Source organism: Cynocephalus volans, chromosome 17, assembly GCF_027409185.1.
Source record: "Cynocephalus volans isolate mCynVol1 chromosome 17, mCynVol1.pri, whole genome shotgun sequence".
NCBI lineage: Eukaryota > Metazoa > Chordata > Mammalia > Dermoptera > Cynocephalidae > Cynocephalus > Cynocephalus volans.
Genome location: NC_084476.1, coordinates 50,665,463 through 50,680,776, shown reverse-complemented (window position 1 = coordinate 50,680,776; position 15,314 = coordinate 50,665,463).

Below are 15,314 nucleotides of genomic sequence, written 5' to 3'. Positions count from 1 at the left end.
ATCCACGATAGGTAAATTCACACACACAGAAAATGGAGTGGTAGTCAGGGACAGGGAGAGGCGGGATGGGGAGTGTCAGCTTAATGGCTACAGAGTCGATGAAGCTGTTCGCTCACTAGATGGTGGTAAGGGTTGCACCGTATTAAAAATGTACTTAATGCCACTGAATGGTAATTTTGAAAATATTAAAAACACTTTATTTTATACAAGGGATATTATTGAAAATAAAAGATGACAAAATTTGAGGAGATGCAGGACACAGACAAAAATGAGGAGAAGCACAGCGTCAAGGAAGGGCAAGAACAGATCTGGAGTGGGGACTGGTCAGGGTGTTTGTGGGAGCTCTGGAGCCAGGGCTCCCCTGGGTGCTGGTGTTTATTCTAATTCTTCTGATATTTCAGGAACGGTTATGTCAGGTTGCTCTAGCTCTACCTCTGGATCTTGATCTTTCTCCTGCTCTTTCTCTTGCTCTTTCTCCTGATCTTTCTCTTGATCTTTCTGTTGCTCCTGCTCTGGATCTTGCGTCTGATCTACCACTTGCTCTGGATCTTGTTCCTGCTCTACCTCTTGCTCTGGATCTTGCTATTGCTCTACCTCTTGCTCTGGATTTTGCTCCTGCTCTACTTCTTGCTCTGGCTTGGGCTCTGGATCTTGCTCTCACTCTGCCAGTGGAGGTGGAGCTGGAGCTGGAACTCGAGCCAAACATGGCAGCAGCTCTTGGGACAGTTGTTCAGCCTGGGCAGAAGCTGGAACTGGAGAGACAACAATTGAAAATATCAATGTGAATTTCTATGTCTCATCCAATGACACTGTCTTTCCAGAAGCCCAAGTCCAGAGACCCAGCGTCAGGAAGTCTCCCCACACTGCAGAACACTGTATGATTGTTCTGAGTACTCAGTGCCCCTGTCCCCAGCCTGCTTCTGGAAACTCTGCTCTGTGTGGCCCAGCCCAGGCCCCTCCCCAAACCCGCACAGGCACCCACCCTCTTCCTCTTCACCCTCAGTCTCCACCTCACTAGGCTCCAGGTGCTCCGGCTTCTCCAGCTGCGCCAGAAGAAGATCAGCCTTACGCTATACCTCTGAACCTCGCATACTGATATGTACGTAGGCCGAAAGAAACTTCAAAGAATGAAATTCAGGAGTCTCGTGGAAATCGGTGGAATAGAATTCCAGCCAGATCTTTAAGACAGAGGACATGGCACTGTGGGAGACAGGTGGGCAACAGCATCCGAGGCCTGGCCTATCCCACTATGCTGCCCTCCCAAGGCTCCCCTGAGTGAGCTGCAGTCTTGTACCCTCTGCCCGTGCCTGTCCATAGACCAGCACATCCAATGTCCACCCCCAGTATGGCAGTTCTGGCACAGATGGGCCTGGCAGCCAAGGAGGGACTGGCAAAAGCCTCCATGAGAGGAGCCTTCAACCACTGATGTGACCACGTTTCCCTCCTTCAGGGAGACCTGACAACCTCCTCTGTCTGTGTCACTGCCCCATCCCTGCTGGAATGACCTGTCCACCCCAGGAGGGTGCTGTCTGCTCTGGGCATTACTCACTGGCACACAGGAGGTGTCCAGCAATATCTGATAAATGAGGAAACAGAGGGAGGCGCTGCTCCCCTGGCCTACCCAGGGCCCTTGGAAAAGCCCAAACTTGAGCCCAGACGTGAATGTACTGCCCAAGTGTCTGCATGAAAATCTGCATATCCTTTTCCCAGTGACAGCAATCTCTTGGCCCTGACCACACTCTGCACCCTCAGCACCAGCTGAGCATCCCCATGGAGGCTCCAGCCCCGAGTGTGAGCGGGATGCTCTGCACACCTCCTGCTCTGGCTCAGCACGGGCTCTGGGGGTGTGGGCAGGGCTGGGTGGGAGGGCGTGGGGATGGATTCTCTCTGGGCTCACTCTGATCTCCAGCCTCTCGCACACCCTCCGGTGCCTGCGACCACATCCCCAGCCGTCTTGACTCCTTTCCCTGCAGGGAAAGCCTTGAGCCCTCAGCCCTGTAGCAGGAATCATAAGATGTGTGAGAACCAGAGTTCTGCCAGCCCCCCACCCACAGGCCCCCACAGACCACACGCAGTTGTGTTTAGATGGGAGCCCCTCCTTCTGCACCTAAACTCCACTTACCATTTTAGCTGCTCCAGGGATTCGCCATCCCCGTCACAATCAGAAATCATGTTTCCATACCTAGAAGAGGTCAGGAGTGTGTCAAATCTACCATATGGTGGCACTACCTGCTTCTCATGTCTACTGTGACTGTCTCACCTCTGACTAGAATGGAAGCCCAGGAGGGCAGGGAATACAGTCTCCTCGGTTCATTGGATTATGGTCAGTGCCCAGAAAGTGACTGCACATAGTGTGGCTTCACGTACGATTGTTGAAGGAATGAACCCCAACCAACTCCTCCCAAGATATCTGGGTGTACCTGAAGCCGCTCTGCCCGCCTCTGGTCTCCCTGCTTTGAATACACCCAGAAGCCTACAGATAGAATCTCAAATTTCCTGTAAAAATGTGAAAACAGTGAAGCCCAAGTCAACGACGTCAGTGAGGGGGTGACAGAGACTTCCTCGTGGGGGTGTCAGGAATCCTGAATGAGGACGACCGTGGCCCCTCCAGCAGACCTTCCACAGGGCTGGACTCAGGAGTAGCACTTTCCATGGGGGACCCACTGGAGCTTGTTCCTGTGACCACCCACTGAACACAGGAGGAAACTGAGGCTCAGAGGGGTGTGGTGACAGTCCTAAGACTCACAGCTAGGAGGCGGCCTAGTGACACTGTGTGATCCAGGGCCTGAGTGCTCACCTGAGGAAAAGCAGGTGCAGCACATGCCGGGGACTGGCAAAGTTCTTGTAGCTTGACAGAAACAGTTGGACATAAGATTGGTCACCACCCAAGACAGCAGGCACCAGGTGCTCCACCCGCTTCTTCAGGGTGCGTGCCGGGACAGGCCACACCATGTGGGTGGCTTCCGAGCTCAATGAAGATGTGTCTTCACTCTAGGACAGGACAGGGGAGAGATACACAGTGACAGCACCGTGAACCCCAAGGAGGGCAGGGGCTGGAGGCCAGTCTTAACCCCAGGGAGGACATGAGAAGACAGCCTGAGGGCCCAGGGTTAATGTACAGGGTGGTGGTTGCCACCCCGGCAGTCCCCGTTCACCCTCCAGCCAGACCTGAGGTGTGAACACACCAGGACCAGCAGGTTTATAAACACCCCACCCTCTGCCCCTGCCCTGGGAGGGTATCCCATGTCCCCGTTCCCCACACGCTCAGGAGGAGGGGGTGCGGTCACCCAGGGAAGCTCATAGTGCTGGCCTGGCCTTGCCCAACCTCCTCTGGGCCACCTGACATTACCTTTGGGGACCTCCTCCCAGATGGCCACAGGGGTCGAGGGCAAGGGCTGAAGCAGCGCCGGAAGCATTGGACAAGCCTCTCAGCACAGGGCTTCCTGGGGCTACGGCCCCGGGACCTCGGGATACAGCACAACATCTCACTCTACCTGTGGCCAAGTGAGCTGGGGAAGGGGCTGTGTATAGAATGTGGGTGCCAGGTTACCGAGTTCCGAGTTCTGTTGGGGTCTGTCGTCAAGGAAGTGAAGTCACTTCCTGATACCTCATTTCCTGAGCCCCTCCTCTGTGTACCAGACTGCAAATGCCCCTCTGGGTGCCTGTCTGCTGACCCTCCTTCCCCATGAACTCTCTCTATTGCCCACACTTCCACCAACACTGCCTGACCACACCCCTGTGCAAGGCCTGGGTGCAGCCAGCGTCCCAGCTCAGAGGAGATACACGTAGGTTCATCCCCAGCTCCTGCTTCTTATCACTTTATGTGACCCTGGACAAGCCATTGTCACTTTCATGACCTCCCCAGTCTCCCCTTTTGCACATTGGGGATCTTTCTAGCATCTTCTTCCTAGGGATGGCATCAGGCATGTGTGAGAAAACATCTCTGAAACCTATGGCCGGTGTCACATGCAGCTAATAAACAAGACTAGAGATAAAATCCACGACGGTGTGGAAGGTAGCATGGAATACGACTAACGACAGGTCTGGTTCCTGTCATATAATCTTGAAAATGTCACTTTTGCTCTTGGTCTGTTTTCCCTGTCTGCACCATGCGACAGTTGGAATTTCATGCATTCACATACTGCTTTCCTCCATAAAACCTCACAATGGCTTCGTGTGTATTTAGGTTTGGACTCAAGTGCCACATCTCTGTCTGTGTGGTTGGCGACTCGTCAGGGGCTCCCAGTGGTCCCCACCATCTGCTGCACACATCCTCACGTAATCCCCTGCCCTGCAGTGTGGACTGGACTTAGTGACTCACTTCTAACCAATACAGGATCAAAAGTGAGAAGGTGTCACTTTCTAAATGTCATTGTAACACGCCTGTCTCTAGAGTCTTGTGCTCTGTCTCCTCTGTTCTCTCTGTTTGTATCCACCATATGCCAAGCATGGTGCCGAGAGCTGGAGAAAGAGCTGATTCAGCTGCACCCTGGCTTGGGGGATGATCCCAGGATAAGAAAGAGGAGAAGACGTGCTATCGAGTGCCTGACATTCTAAGAGAGGAAAGTGATCTAGGAGGCCATCAGAATATTCTAGATTAGGAAGCTACCTGAAGATGGTAGGAAATGAACACCATTTGCAGAGAAGAACCAGAGGCGTTTGGTCCATTAAGATGACGGCAACATGGAACTGATGTGTAAGATGTAAGTAAGTAAGAAATACTATTCACAAATTCAAATCCTATTTTCAAAATCATTGAATGGCAGGGATAAGTGCTCATGTTCAATGCAAACATAACTAGAATTGAGGAAGATTCCATTTATGGAATAACTTTATATCTCCATTAGATGAAAGTATGCAGATATATGTTCACCAATTCTTTTCAAATTGTATAAAATATCCATTGTTGACACAATCAGGATTCCACCCCCATACTTTGGCTTCACACCCCATTTTCTTTACACCAGACACCCATCCATTGCTTTGATGTAGATCCATTGCTGTCAACAATATCACAGCCCACAGCCTACTGGTCCTCGGAGACAGCAACTCTATCACTATATTGTGTGCAGAATCCAGGAAGGGCCTAACACGGGGGCTCCATAAATACTCCCTGAAGTGCTGCACTTGAGAAGAGAGAAGAGTCTATGATTTTATTACCTGGTGCTCTACCTACACATGTTGTCACTCTGCATTATGTCATGATCCTTAGTCCCCCTCACCTGACAGTCAGCAACCCAGGAGCAGAGTCTACACCTCGGTCTGCCCCTATTCCAGGCCCCCAGCCCAGCACCTGGCAAGTAATAGGTGCCAAGTACTGATGAATGAATTGTCTGCAAACATGTGAAACAGGATGCATCAAGAATACCCAGATGGAAGGTCACCATGAACATGCTGCCTGATAACCTGCCAGCCCTTTAATTCTGTCTGCCGACCACTTCCTTCAGCCAGGAACTGCCTGGGCACAAAGATTTCCCAGAGTCACCATCCTGCCTTGACTTCTGCCGTTCACTTTAGCCTCCTTGATTGTCCTACTTACTGTGGGTTTCTTCACTCTCAGTCTCAGGGGACACCTCTGAACCCCTAAGGTAGCCCACTGGGTCTTCCTTCTCTGGCCAACACATTCCTCTTGCTTCTGTGCATGGCCTTGATAGCAGTGTCACAGGCAATCCCAGGAAACTGACACCCCAGCATGCTGACCTTGGGAACCCGCACTAGTCAAGGGAGTCCTCTCCCTTCATTCCCTGCAGAATCCCCCTAGGAATAGGGGATGCAGATATGTACACATGTGTAGGGAGGAAAGGGGGTCTCATGACATCTTAGCTAGAAGATGATTACAAATTTCTTAAACATTAGTAGAAAATTATGGTTCATTTGTCCTGGCATGCAACTGAATGAGAAGAAATCTGTGAAAAATTCTGACACCCATGACAAAAGAAATGATCCAAACAATATGACCATCGAGGTGCTTTTCTTTTATGTTTAGGACTATCATTTAAAAATGTGGTATTGGGGAGAATGTCAACAATATTGGGGGAGACTCTGGAACGATGCTGAGTAGAAAATGGACAATAGATTCCTTTTTTGAGAATTGATAGAAGCTATTTTGCAGAAAGTGGCAAATGAGCTTGACTTTTAAAAACGAAGAGCATTAAAGCAAGTAAGTTTAGTGGAAAGTAGATGATATTTGGGAGAGGGTTTAATTAAAAAGCAAAACAAAACAAAAACAGTGTCATCTGCTCCTATTAGGTAAAATATATGATCATTTTGGAATCTTTGTGTGTGTGTGTGTGGCTGGCCAATATAAGGATACACACCCTTGACCTTGGTGATACGAGGCTGTGCTCTAACCAGCTGAGCTACCAGCCAGCCTATACATGATCATATTGGAATAATATGCAACAGAGAGATACTCTGCTGCTATTGAGAATAAGCTGATTGCAAGGAAAAAAGATGCTCACAGATAAGGCAAGGGTAGGCTTTTTGTCCCCCATTGTGGAATAGTACAGGGAACAATGCAAATGTATTGAGGCTGGTAATTCCAAGTCATGGGAGGGAAATTAAAATGATGACTCTGGAAGAATAGTTTCAAATGTCAAGGAGTATGAGGCAGGTGATCAATTTAGTGAAATGACAATTGCTTTAGGAGAGGCTGCTTCTTTGAAAGGATTGATACATACAGCAAGGCAGGGTAGGTGACTGTGCTGCTAAGTTTTTAATATTGCTATGAGTTTTAACTTTAAATATATTTGTGACTTTGCATGTAGCTCTGAATTTTGAGTGTCATAATTACTTAAGAATCTTTTATGGATTTGATTACTATAGCTATCACTGTAATTTGATGAGGTTTTAGAACTACATTCCATTTCTAATTTTGGTTTTATTATTTCCAAGTGCCAAAATACTTAACACAGAACCACCTCTTATTCTATAATAAAAAGCAATGGAGACAAGCTATTCAGTTGAAAAAAATTACTTTTTTTTTTTTTTTAAAGATGACCGGTAAGGGGATCCTATCCCTTGATGTGGTGTTGTCAGCACCACGCTCTCCCAAGTGAGCCAATCAGCCAACCCTCCATAGGGATCCGAACCCGTGGCCCTGGTGCTGTCAGCACTGCACTCTCCAAGTGCGCACGGGCCGTCCCTGCTCCATGGTAGTTTTAGCTGCTTCCCTCTTTCTTCTCAGAATTTTCATTTTCCCATGTTCTCCTGGACAACTTCAACCCTGCTAACGATTAAAACCCATCACATCTGTCTGTCGTGGTGTGGATTGGTTCCCAAGCAGAAGACTCAGGGCTTCTTTGAACTAGGACTTGCATTGTCTTCAACTCAACCAAGCTGAGGCGCCGATCTTGTGATTACACTCAGCATGTGCTGTGAATGGAGAGAAATGAAGTGAAAAGTGACTATGAGATGCGAAGTCAAACTTGTCACGTTCCTAGTCCTCTCTCTGGGCTTCTCTCCATCTTCAGCTCCACCTCACTGTTTACCCCTTAAAGAAGCCAGATGCTCTCTAATTCGTATGTCCATGAAATACTTTGTTTCAAATAACGGGTATTAAATGACTATTTGTTGGAAGTTCTGTATCCTAAATTTGTAGGTGTCCTTTCTGTGACTGACGATGGCATGAATACCTAGTGTTAACAGTCTTTGGTGTGCTCAGCATTAAGATCCGTTAGGAATTGTCATGGAAACTTGTAAAATTAAAAAAAAAATCCAAATGCATGTCATCTGGCCTTGGAGTCCAGTTCTTCAGTACACACTCTGCTGATTTGGGCACCTCAGTCAAGAACCCAGTCAAAGAACCTCACAGAGTCACCCACAGGCCACGAAGCCACAGCACAGGAGCAAACTTTCCTGTACTGCCCTGTTAACCATGCGCAGATGCCAAGGGCCCAAGATGTTTCAGCAAATGCTCTAGGTTCAGCAAATCCTCTAATATGAAATAGGCCAAAGCAAACAAACAAAAAAGGAAAAAGCGAATTGGAAGAAATAGAGATCATGCAAGGGAAACAGAAAATACCATTAACTTCCTCAGAGTTATAGGAGAGAAACTGTTGGACTTACTGAAGCAGAACAGACATTGTTAAATTAGAAGAGGGAGAAGATGAATCAAATAACCATGAGGTCATTTAGAAATTAAATACATAACTGCTGAAATTTTTGTTTGTTTGTTTTGTGTGTGTGTGTGTGTGTGTGACAGTTAAGGGGGTTGTAACCCTAGGGGTGGTGTCGCCCGCACCGCGCTCAGCCAGTGAGCGCAAAGGCCATCCCTATGTGGGATCCGAACCCGCGGCAGCGACCCTGCGCTCCCAGCGCCGCTCTCTCCCGAGTGCGCCACGGGGCGGCCCATAAGTGTTGAAATTTAACTTAGAAAAGAACTCACTAGAAAGATGAGAAAATAACACAAGGGAAGCCTGATTAGATCAAAAAGACAAAAGGATAACAAGAAAGATACAATTGAAAGAAAAGCATAAAAAAGTAAAAGGAGTGAAAGGGAAAGAGAGAGAGAAAACGGAAGTGCGTGTTCGGCAGAGCCAGTGTCTGAACAACACGCGCTCCAGGAAGAGCCGCGGAGATGGGCAGGAGGAGAGAACCGTGGGAGAAAGGAGGAAGGGACAGGTCCCGGAGGTCCCCAGAGGTCCCCACGTGGAGAGTGACGATGGGTCCACACGCCGCCCCGCACTGGGGAAGCACAGGGGACACCGTGTCAACTCTGGGTGTGGGGGTCCAGGGGACGGACCCTGAGGAGGAGCCTCAAGAGGGAGACGACAGGGGAGTCCGGCCTTCAGCGTCTCGTGCAGAGTCGGTTCCGATCTCCGCTTTTCCTCGTCAAACGTGAGTCCGACAAGGCGAGGACGGGCCTCTGGACGTTTAGCAGCCCAAGACCGTTTTCTTAGCAGTCTATGGGGGGGCGTTTCCCACTACGGAGAAGACATAAACCCGGACAGGGGACAGGGCCCTGGTGACGGCCACGGGGGATCGTACCGACCCCGACTGCTCGGAGGCTGCAGTGTAGACATCGGCTCCCAGGAGGTGTCGTCCAGAGCACCACATGGGTCCCTGAGGCGTTCACCTGAGGTGACAGCAGCTGCCCTAACCGGGACAGTGCGCGTGCGCAGACGCCACCGCGCACAGAGGACACGCGGTCCGCGCCGGGCTGTCAGCCGCGTCCCCGCAGCCGCCGGTGCGCGGCGCTCAGAGCCGCGGACGGGAAGCCGCCGTCGCGGGGTGCGCTCTCCGTGGCGCCTCCTGGTGGCCCTGAGTGCAGCTGCGCCCCCAGGCCGCCCGTCCCGCCCGGAGACAGGAGCGCACGACCGGCCGCTCTCCACTCCCTGCTCCCGCCCCTCTGCGGCCGATGACAGCGCGTTCCAGAGACACGACGGATTCCCACGGGCGCTCCAGGTCGGTGCAAGGGGTCCGCGCTGACGAGGCGCCGAGCACAGCCGTGAGGGGGACCCGCGTGGGCTGTCGTCGGCCGACGGTCCTGGCGGTTCCTCGGCCCCAGGCTGGCAGGCACAGTCCGCGGCGTGACAGTCCTGACCGCGGAGCCGTGTGCTATTAAAGCCACACGGTCACCACGAGCGACGGTATCTTGTGTACTTTTTCAAAACTGAGTTTTCTATTCTATGCCTTTACTCAACCGTATGAAATATAGAATTAGTAATTTATCAAATTGCGTAAAAAATGTCAATTGTTATTTATATATAAACAAAATTTATAGATTTATTGGGAAGAATTGATATATTTTCCCTACTTATTTTCTCATCTATGAACATGTACATCTCTTCATTGTCTTCAGTTGGTTCGTTTTTTCAATAACATTTTACACTCAGTGTTTAGAAATCATGACTGTAAAAATGCACCCTAATTATTCATGCAAACCTTATGAATGAAAATTTGGGGTGTTTCCAACCCTTAGTAATAGGTATTGTCATATTAACAATCTTGTCGACACCTCACCTTATAATTTTTCAAGGTTACATATGATATAGATTCCTGAATATCGGGTTACAGTGTAAAATAGTAAATATACAAGTATAATTTTGCTAAATTTTGCGAGTTTCTGCTCCTTATGGGCTCTACCATTTGCATTCCACCACAATGTATTATAATACCTGTATCCCCACAGTCTCACTAACAAGTTTGTTATCAAAAAATTAAATTTTGCAAATCTAATAGGTGAAGTATTGTATTTCAATATATTTTAAATGTCTAGTTCTCTATGAGGGATTTTAAGCACCTAATTAAGTATTGATGCCAATTTAAATTTCCTTTTGTGTTATTAGATTGTTCATATATTTTGTTCATTTTTATTTCATTTTGTTGGTCATTTCCATCTCATTTTTTCACACATCATTGTATTAGTGATATTATCCTAGTTTTAGAGGTTTTTTGTTTTTTTGCTTATTTTAAAATTGAAACATTATTGATCACCCATTTTAAGTATTATAGCTTGTAATTACTTTTTGTCGTGTCCTTTTGACCTAGTTGGTGGCATTTACCTTTTGTTTGAGTTTGCTTTGCTTTATTAATTGCTGCTATGCCATCCATGTTAACTGCTGCTACATTAGTAGCAGCATATTTTCACCAGTGATTTGAAATGCTATCTTTCTTAAATACTAAATTTCTATAAATCTTGGGTATCTCTTTGAATTCTCCATTCTTTTTCACTAGGTTTTATATTTACTTATAAACATTCCATATAGTCTTGATAATGAAGAATTTATAAAAAAAAATTTCGATCTCTGGTAGACTTACCCCTCCCTTTTGATTTGTTTCCTCATTTTTTTCTGATGAACGATTAATGTTTCATCAACATTTTATAATCATCTTATTTTGTTGTAGGTGAAGAAACAAATGAGACTATTTTTAATGTGATCATGACACACGTATAAAGTAACTTAGGAGAAAATAAAATCCTTAGGATCATGTGGCTTTCTGGCGAAGAAAATATCTCTGACATTTCTCTATCGTTTGTGTATGTATGTTTTAAGAGTGTTCTAATGCTTAAATCACATAGTTAAACAGGCTTTGTTGAGTTCTTGTTAGCTGTATGCCAAATATTTTAACAATTTTGTGGCTATTGAAAATGGAATCTTGATTTGTGTAATGGAATCTAGATAGTTATTGTTATTACATAAGACATTTATTAATTTTATATGTGAATTTTTCTAAATCGCAACATGTAAATTTTATTTTAGTAAGTCGTCTTGTTTGTAATAGGTTTTTAATTAATTCTTTTTGATTTTCTAAATTCACAATACATTCACATAACACATTTTTCTCCATCTTGAGATATACAAATACGGATGGTCAAACCTTATTTTATCTAGTGTTTTGATATTTATGAGTCTTACATTTTCTCAAAAGTCGTTTTGGCTTCTGTGGAAATTATTATGTGTTTTTCTTTCTTCTAAGGCTTAATACTTTTGCAAAATATTGAAGTTAGTAATTCATCTCAAATTTAATTTTGTGAACGGTACCTAGCAAAAGCATAACTGGATTTAATTTCCAAATAAATAATATTTCAATCCCTGTAATGATGAAGTGCTTTCCCCTAAGTAATCTGAATCCTTTCCACACATACCAGAATCTGTTTCAAAATTCAAACTTTTACTGCACTGAACTATTCGCTTATTCTTTGCCAATCTCATGCACTTTCAAGTACGTTCCTTTGCCTTACATTTTATTAGACGGAGCAAATTTCCTCTTTGTTTTTATTATTATTGTTCTTCTTATGTCTTGAACATTTTGGGGGTCATTTTTGCACATAATTTTTCATATTAACTTTAAGGTTATTTGACAAGTCCCCTAAACATCACTCTTTGGAATTTTTCAAGTTTAGATTTATTGAATCTACTGATTAACATAGGTAGAATACATATATATGTGGCGTAACTTCCTAGCATCACTGCTGCCTGGCACATGGACACACGATGGCATTTTGGTAAGAGCTGATGAGTGGCTCCTGCGACAGGGGTATCTATGAACACATCTCCTGGGGCATCTGCTCGGACCTCTTCTTCCTTCATTCTCACAAGAGCTGGTCGTCACCAGACATACAGACCTGCCCATCTGATGGGGCAAACGCTATCTGAATAGTGAGTAAATTTCTGTGCATAATCATTGGGGAGGCCGCGGATGTCTGACATTTACTGGCCATGTGAATTGCTTCACTGTGGAACTGCAGGAGTATGTCCTTTGTCCCTATGGATAAATGAGAACTCTTTGTACAACTAGGATGCATACTACCCTTTCTCTGCCCATGAAGAATTTTCCAGTCTGGGGTTTGTCTTTTCACCTTTTGACATTATTCTGGTTTTTGTTTGGACCAGGAAAAGTCAGCATTTTCCTCAGTGGCTTCTGGCTCTCTGGTCATTCAAAAGTAGTTCCTATTTCAAGATTATGGCAATAATAACTATCAGGGCTTTGTGTTTCTACATAGAGTCTTTGTTTTTTCTGTAATTTTCCTCTTACTAAAAACATAAAATGAAAATTAATCAGATCTTTCTCATATTATGCGGCCAGATACAGAAGGCCACATAACATATAACGGTACTGATAGGAACAATCCACGATAGGTAAATTCACACACACAGAAAATGGAGTGGTAGTCAGGGACAGGGAGAGGCGGGATGGGGAGTGTCAGCTTAATGGCTACAGAGTCGATGAAGCTGTTCGCTCACTAGATGGTGGTAAGGGTTGCACCGTATTAAAAATGTACTTAATGCCACTGAATGGTAATTTTGAAAATATTAAAAACACTTTATTTTATACAAGGGATATTATTGAAAATAAAAGATGACAAAATTTGAGGAGATGCAGGACACAGACAAAAATGAGGAGAAGCACAGCGTGAAGGAAGGGCAAGAACAGATCTGGAGTGGGGACTGGTCAGGGTGTTTGTGGGAGCTCTGGAGCCAGGGCTCCCCTGGGTGCTGGTGTTTATTCTAATTCTTCTGATATTTCAGGAACGGTTATGTCAGGTTGCTCTAGCTCTACCTCTGGATCTTGATCTTTCTCCTGCTCTTTCTCTTGCTCTTTCTCCTGATCTTTCTCTTGATCTTTCTGTTGCTCCTGCTCTGGATCTTGCGTCTGATCTACCACTTGCTCTGGATCTTGTTCCTGCTCTACCTCTTGCTCTGGATCTTGCTATTGCTCTACCTCTTGCTCTGGATTTTGCTCCTGCTCTACTTCTTGCTCTGGCTTGGGCTCTGGATCTTGCTCTCACTCTGCCAGTGGAGGTGGAGCTGGAGCTGGAACTCGAGCCAAACATGGCAGCAGCTCTTGGGACAGTTGTTCAGCCTGGGCAGAAGCTGGAACTGGAGAGACAACAATTGAAAATATCAATGTGAATTTCTATGTCTCATCCAATGACACTGTCTTTCCAGAAGCCCAAGTCCAGAGACCCAGCGTCAGGAAGTCTCCCCACACTGCAGAACACTGTATGATTGTTCTGAGTACTCAGTGCCCCTGTCCCCAGCCTGCTTCTGGAAACTCTGCTCTGTGTGGCCCAGCCCAGGCCCCTCCCCAAACCCGCACAGGCACCCACCCTCTTCCTCTTCACCCTCAGTCTCCGCCTCACTAGGCTCCAGGTGCTCCGGCTTCTCCAGCTGCGCCAGAAGAAGATCAGCCTTACGCTCCACCTCTGAACCTCGCATACTGATATGTACGTAGGCCGAAAGAAACTTCAAAGAATGAAATTCAGGAGTCTCGTGGAAATCGGTGGAATAGAATTCCAGCCAGATCTTTAAGACAGAGGACATGGCACTGTGGGAGACAGGTGGGCAACAGCATCAGAGGCCTGGCCTATCCCACTATGCTGCCCTCCCAAGGCTCCCCTGAGTGAGCTGCAGTCTTGTACCCTCTGCCCGTGCCTGTCCATAGACCAGCCCATCCAATGTCCACCCCCAGTATGGCAGTTCTGGCACAGATGGGCCTGGCAGCCAAGGAGGGACTGGCAAAAGCCTCCATGAGAGGAGCCTTCAACCACTGATGTGACCACGTTTCCCTCCTTCAGGGAGACCTGACAACCTCCTCTGTCTGTGTCACTGCCCCATCCCTGCTGGAATGACCTGTCCACCCCAGGAGGGTGCTGTCTGCTCTGGGCATTACTCACTGGCACACAGGAGGTGTCCAGCAATATCTGATAAATGAGGAAACAGAGGGAGGCGCTGCTCCCCTGGCCTACCCAGGGCCCTTGGAAAAGCCCAAACTTGAGCCCAGACGTGAATGTACTGCCCAAGTGTCTGCATGAAAATCTGCATATCCTTTTCCCAGTGACAGCAATCTCTTGGCCCTGACCACACTCTGCACCCTCAGCACCAGCTGAGCATCCCCATGGAGGCTCCAGCCCCGAGTGTGAGCGGGATGCTCTGCACACCTCCTGCTCTGGCTCAGCACGGGCTCTGGGGGTGTGGGCAGGGCTGGGTGGGAGGGCGTGGGGATGGATTCTCTCTGGGCTCACTCTGATCTCCAGCCTCTCGCACACCCTCCGGTGCCTGCGACCACATCCCCAGCCGTCTTGACTCCTTTCCCTGCAGGGAAAGCCTTGAGCCCTCAGCCCTGTAGCAGGAATCATAAGATGTGTGAGAACCAGAGTTCTGCCAGCCCCCCACCCACAGGCCCCCACAGACCACACGCAGTTGTGTTTAGATGGGAGCCCCTCCTTCTGCACCTAAACTCCACTTACCATTTTAGCTGCTCCAGGGATTCGCCATCCCCGTCACAATCAGAAATCATGTTTCCATACCTAGAAGAGGTCAGGAGTGTGTCAAATCTACCATATGGTGGCACTACCTGCTTCTCATGTCTACTGTGACTGTCTCACCTCTGACTAGAATGGAAGCCCAGGAGGGCAGGGAATACAGTCTCCTCGGTTCATTGGATTATGGTCAGTGCCCAGAAAGTGACTGCACATAGTGTGGCTTCACGTACGATTGTTGAAGGAATGAACCCCAACCAACTCCTCCCAAGATATCTGGGTGTACCTGAAGCCGCTCTGCCCGCCTCTGGTCTCCCTGCTTTGAATACACCCAGAAGCCTACAGATAGAATCTCAAATTTCCTGTAAAAATGTGAAAACAGTGAAGCCCAAGTCAACGACGTCAGTGAGGGGGTGACAGAGACTTCCTCGTGGGGGTGTCAGGAATCCTGAATGAGGACGACCGTGGCCCCTCCAGCAGACCTTCCACAGGGCTGGACTCAGGAGTAGCACTTTCCATGGGGGACCCACTGGAGCTTGTTCCTGTGACCACCCACTGAACACAGGAGGAAACTGAGGCTCAGAGGGGTGTGGTGACAGTCCTAAGA